Here is a 5488-nt window from a genome sequence, read left to right on the forward strand (position 1 = left end):
TCTCACTACAGAAAGCACAGGACGCTCAGGTCAGATGTAGAAAAGGAAGGAGGGCTGTGAGGTGGCCACTGGGCCTCCTCCGCATGAAGGTTCGTCTGGAGATGCTGGTCTCCACACCACCATCCCCTCTGTGGCTGTCAAACAGCGTCCTTTATTTCTTTTTCCAAGCCAAGGGTGGCTATGGCATGCCTGGTTATCTCTAATACAACCTCCTTGCTTATGCAAGGGCTGGGGATGGAGATACTGCCATTTAAGAGATCCACTCAGAAGTAGAAATAAGCACTGTGTCCCTTCCATCCACTCACCCACACACTTTCATCAGAGACTACCATTAACCGCGTTGGCAAATATACACTTCAAAACAGCTCCGGCCACATTTGTATGCCATTCTGCTGCATCCAGCATAACACCGAACTGCATATGTGCAGCAATAATCTTTTATTATGTCATAACGCATTTTAGTGTGTAGATGGCTATTATCTTTTAGAGGCCCCCATTTAGATTTATGGAGCGAAAGAGAGGAGGTTTTTTTTAATGTAATCTAATTAATCTGAGTACATTTGTGTGCCTATTAAAAATCACCTGTCCGGGATTTTCCATTTATCATGATTACAAGGGGACAGCCATACTGAGAAAGGGGCTGTCTCTTCATTTAATACAAAATGATGATTTATTATCCAGAGTGCTTTTAGTAATCTAGGGGAAAGTTCTGTGTGACAAATCCTCCACACATACTATAGAATTAGACATGCTGTCCTTCCATGTACACCTCGTCCTGGCAATGCCTGGGGGCCATGGTTGGTGGACTGTGGACACGACAGTCCTGTGGGGGTCCCAGCAGGGGAAGGGAGCCCATTCCTGAGATACCTGGCAGGTGGCCTGTTCCCTCTGGACGTGGGGGAGGTGCTCCGTTGGAGCCATCAGTGCCCCTGGTGGATGCCCCTTTATGGACGGCCCCTGCTCTGGGGCACAAGCAGCAGGAACTTGCCCTGGGCCACCCCCCATACAAAGGCTAGGGAGAACATTTCTTATTCAACCAGACCTAAGGACAGCAGTGCCCATCTGTGAGTCTATATCCCCCAGCCTGCAGACTCTACAACTGGGAAACAGGGCCCTGACACTAGATTGAGCAAACCTACAGAGACAACCCCAGAATGGGAGTCACTGAGGACCCTGGGAAACCCCAGAGATGAGGAAGCTGACTACAGAGTTGCACCATTCTCTATCCAGACCACCTGTAAAGCAACATGGAATGCTGAACCCCTCTCCTCCTGCCTGAAAGCAGAGCAGGGTCACAGAGTCCCACGGAACTGGCCTGGAGCTTGTCACCCACCCAGTAACTCTGAGGAAGCAGAGACCCTTCTTGGGTGCAGTGACCCCTCCCACCCTCCTCTGCCCATTCTGCTCTGGGTGGCTGCAGGGGCTCCATCCTCCACAGCCACAACCCTGAAGGATCTGAGCATTGTTCCACACTCCACCCTACTGAGCTCTTTATGGCCGGGTTTCCATGAAAGTCGGGGCCTCCTCCCAACCCCAGACTAGATCACTAGGAGATCAGAAAATGAGGAACATTCTAGCTTCAATTGTGACCCCCAAGTCCATCTCCCAAAGCAAGTTGAGTTCATTTTAACTCCCACCCCTGATCCTGACCACTTTGGTAACAGGCAGTTTTCCTAAGAGGGTAGGGGTGGGGGTGGGGGGGTGAAAATCCCTACTGGTGCCTGAGATAAATTGAGGTTTGAATGGAGTTGATTTTAGGCAATAAAAGGACTTTAAATAACATGGACCATCAGAAGGAGACAGAGAAAGTTGCTCAGTCCCTGTATTTGCATCAAGAAGAAAGTCTCAGGTTCTAATGTGTCTTTAGCAGCTCTCTAGCACTTGGGGGGAAGGAGGGAGAGAGAGAGGAGAAAGAGAGTGAGAAGACTAAGTCTACTTAAAGAAAAATATTAAGTAAATAATTGCGCCAATAGTACACAAAGACATGATAAATCCTGAAAGTGGAACATAGTGACTGAAGTTTAGGAAACCTTGGTCTGGAGGAAAATCATTTGTTCTGACCCTAGACTCCTCCTTGGGAAGTCTGACCAGGCCAGAAACACTGGTGAGGTTGGGAAGAGGAAAAGAGGGGAGAGGGGCGTAGAAAGGATCTGTCGAGCTGTTTGAGCTATTTCGAGAGAGGGTGAATTTGGGGGGAACATCTTTTTTTGGACCCATTTTCAAATAATCCCAGCTACCAATACAGACATTACCTCTGGCCACATGGCTGGATTCTGCACCGTGATGGCTTGGCAGTTCTTAGGACAGACAGGATTTCTCATTTCTGGGAAGATGATGAGAGAGCCTGAATAGTCATCCACGTGTCCCAGGGATAGCCTTCACGTGCTCCCACAGGCTGGAGTCAGGTCATCCAGAAATAGGTTGTGGGTCGGGGTGGGGGGGGGGGGTGATCCAGAAATTCCCCAGGTACCAGCAACCCAAGTGCAAAGGGGACAGAAAACCCAAGTGGCTGGAGCTCTTTGTTCTGTGTGCTGGCTGGGGAAGACTCAAGAGAAAGAAGAAGGAGACCAGAGTGTAGGTGGAAACATGTCCTCTCTGGGTGGCCTGGGCCTGTGGCAGGCTTTCTCCCCATTCCCGAGCTCCCTCCCTGCCCCACGCCTTCACTCTGTCCATGTCATAAACAAGCTTGCACAGCATACTGTCTCTGTGCAGTGACTGGGCTGCCTCTTGGGGCCACTGGGCTGTGATGAGAAAGACAGAACCTCTGCCTTCCACAGGTATGAAATGTGGCTTCGTTTGGTTAAGCATCCAGCCCACAGATGCTCTGGGTTTAGCAGGCAGTTTTTCCTTTCTTTCCAATGGAAACCCAAGTGGGCTTGCCCTCAGGCTCATCCTAGGCCCTGCCCTTCCCTACGCTGAACTCCTGGCCCCCTGGACTCAGGATTGGTATCTGGTGGGACCCTCCAGGCTTCTGGAGTGGGTGGTCTCTGGGTCTAAGTGGTAGACAGGTCACAGGCCTGGGGGTTGGGGGGTTGCTGAGTCACAGATAACTGAATCCAACACGAAGCAGAACAGATAGCCTCTACCTTGGGAACACACGCTGCCAGGAGAGGGCAGAGAGAGAGGCTGCCAGGACCAGGTCTGAGGAATGCCCTCGCCCCTGCACACTGGCAGCAACGACACTGCATTCCTAGCACAGAGTGTCCTTGGCTGAATGAGGATCCTTGGCATAAATCCGTGTGCAATGAGTTCACAAGACAAGAGGCTTAGGCTGGGTTCCCCTGAGCTGGAGCCCGAAACAGATTCCTGAGCAAGACCTTCTTTAGGTGGTGGTCCCAGGAAACTGCGAGAGCAGAGCAGGAGTGAGAGAAGAGAAGGGAGTCGGCGGAGGGTACAGTGATGGGCAGGTGGCTGCTGTGGGCACCTTCCTGGGGGACCTCTGGGAGACTGTGCAGAGCACACCTCAGAGCGGTTCCACGTGGGGGCAAAGAAGCTGGCCACCGGCTGAAGTCAGCTCCTGGAGGAGTTGAGGCCCAGGCATCTCCAGCCTGGCCTGCATGCAGGCAGGAAAGCAGGTTCCTACAGCCAGAGAAAGGCCACAGGCAGAGTCTTGGTGCTTGCAAAGGGAACCATGGTGTGTGTGCATGCAAATGGTGCATGTCGAAGGGGACAGAGCAGGGGTGGGGACAGCATGTGCTCCCACGAGGGGAGAATGGATAGGCTGGGACACTAAAGGAAGCTCTTCTGGATGAGAAAATGCAATGCAGGAAGAACGGCCCTGGTAAGAAGGCCCCCTGTGTAGACCCACAGGAGGTGCTAGGCATCCCCCAAGAGCCTCGATAGGCAAAGGGATGGCAACATAATGGTGAAATGTCAAGCCCTGTGATTTGGGGGTTTGTCCTGGGTGCGAAGTGTGTATAGAGAGGGAGTGTGTCTTGTCATCTAACGGCATCAGTTGACTCATGTCTATTTTTGTCTGGTCTTTCAAAATTCTAGGATCCTGGACCTGAAAGGGAAGGTGGCTGGAGAAGCAGAGCATGAATATAGAAGATATTTCAGAGTTACATGTAAACATGAGCAGATAAGAAGCATTACAGGCAAAAGGAAGAAGCAAAGTGTGGGAGGTATCCGTGGCAATGATCCCCCACCTGTCCCACCAGGGTGAATTTGGTTAAGGTATGATTTACCTTAGAATTTGCTGAGTCACTAAAACACTTAGCATGGTACCTAGCATATAGTAGGCACTTAATAGACACAGACATAGAGAATGGACTTGAGGACACGGGGAGAGGGAAGGGTAAACTGGGACAAAGTGGGAGAGCAGCATTGACATATATACACTACCAAATATAAAATAGCTAGTGGGAAGCAGCTGCATAACACAGGGAGATCAGCTCAGTGTTTTGTGACCACCTAGAGGGGTGGGACGGGGAGGGTGAGAGGGAGACGCAAGAGGGAGGGGATATGGGGATATATGTATATGTATAGCTGATTCACCTTGTTATACAGCAGAAACTAACACACCATTGTAAAGCAGTTATACTCCAATAAAGATGTTAAAAAAAAAGCTTAACATTGAGTTAAATTGTCTCTTTGACCTTTGAAGAGCAAATAAAATGATGATTTGACTAAATTCAACCCTGTAATTCTTTTGAGCTCTATTTTCCAAAGTCAGTGTTTTAGCAAAGGACAAACATGAAGTTGAGAGGAAAGAGTTTATGAACTTAGGAACTGGGTTCTTTATACATGTGACAAAGGAAGCTCATCACTAACCAACTAGAGTTAGACTCTGCATCTGTATCTTTAAGAGATGACTGATCCTGGCTCCCTGACATTAAGTCCAAACATACTTGTGGGAATTCAGCCCATTTGCTGTTGCTTATAGTCACAGAAAGCCTCAGTCAAGGCAGTGCAAATGTAATATTCAAAGAATTACATCTGATAAATGAACTTTAAGGAATTATTCTTCCTACTCTTTAGCATAGAACCTTGGACCCAACAGTAAATATCTGTGGCCCTAAATTGAGCAGAGACACAGATATAGTGCAACCCTCCAAATGCTTTGCTAACCCTCGCCAAGGAGTTAAGAACTCGTCAATCCTTTTGTACAACCCTCTGCCTGGGCTCCCACTGAGCCACCTCCTCACAGACTGTGGACCTGAGTTGGCAAGAGAGACTTTGCCTTCCCCATCCTACCTTCAACCTCAGAGAGATACCAATAGGATGGATGTAAACTTTGCCAAGGAAAGGTCTTGGGAAAGTCAAATGTTATCATTATTAACTCCCTGCTGTTCACCTGGGATGGAAGCCACTGGTGCACTGATGGAGGAGGCTTGACTCCAAATAAATAAACACGCGTCCTTTGGGCAGATGTCAGGCCAGCTCTGGCTGTTAACTCTTGTCCCCTTGCTGTGGCAGCGGGCACAGCACAGGGAGGTGAGGTGATCCTGGCAGCCTGGAGTCTTCCACCTCATCGCAACAAGCAGTC

This window comes from Tursiops truncatus, chromosome 19 (genome assembly GCF_011762595.2).
Source record: "Tursiops truncatus isolate mTurTru1 chromosome 19, mTurTru1.mat.Y, whole genome shotgun sequence".
NCBI classification, from domain to species: Eukaryota; Metazoa; Chordata; class Mammalia; order Artiodactyla; family Delphinidae; genus Tursiops; species Tursiops truncatus.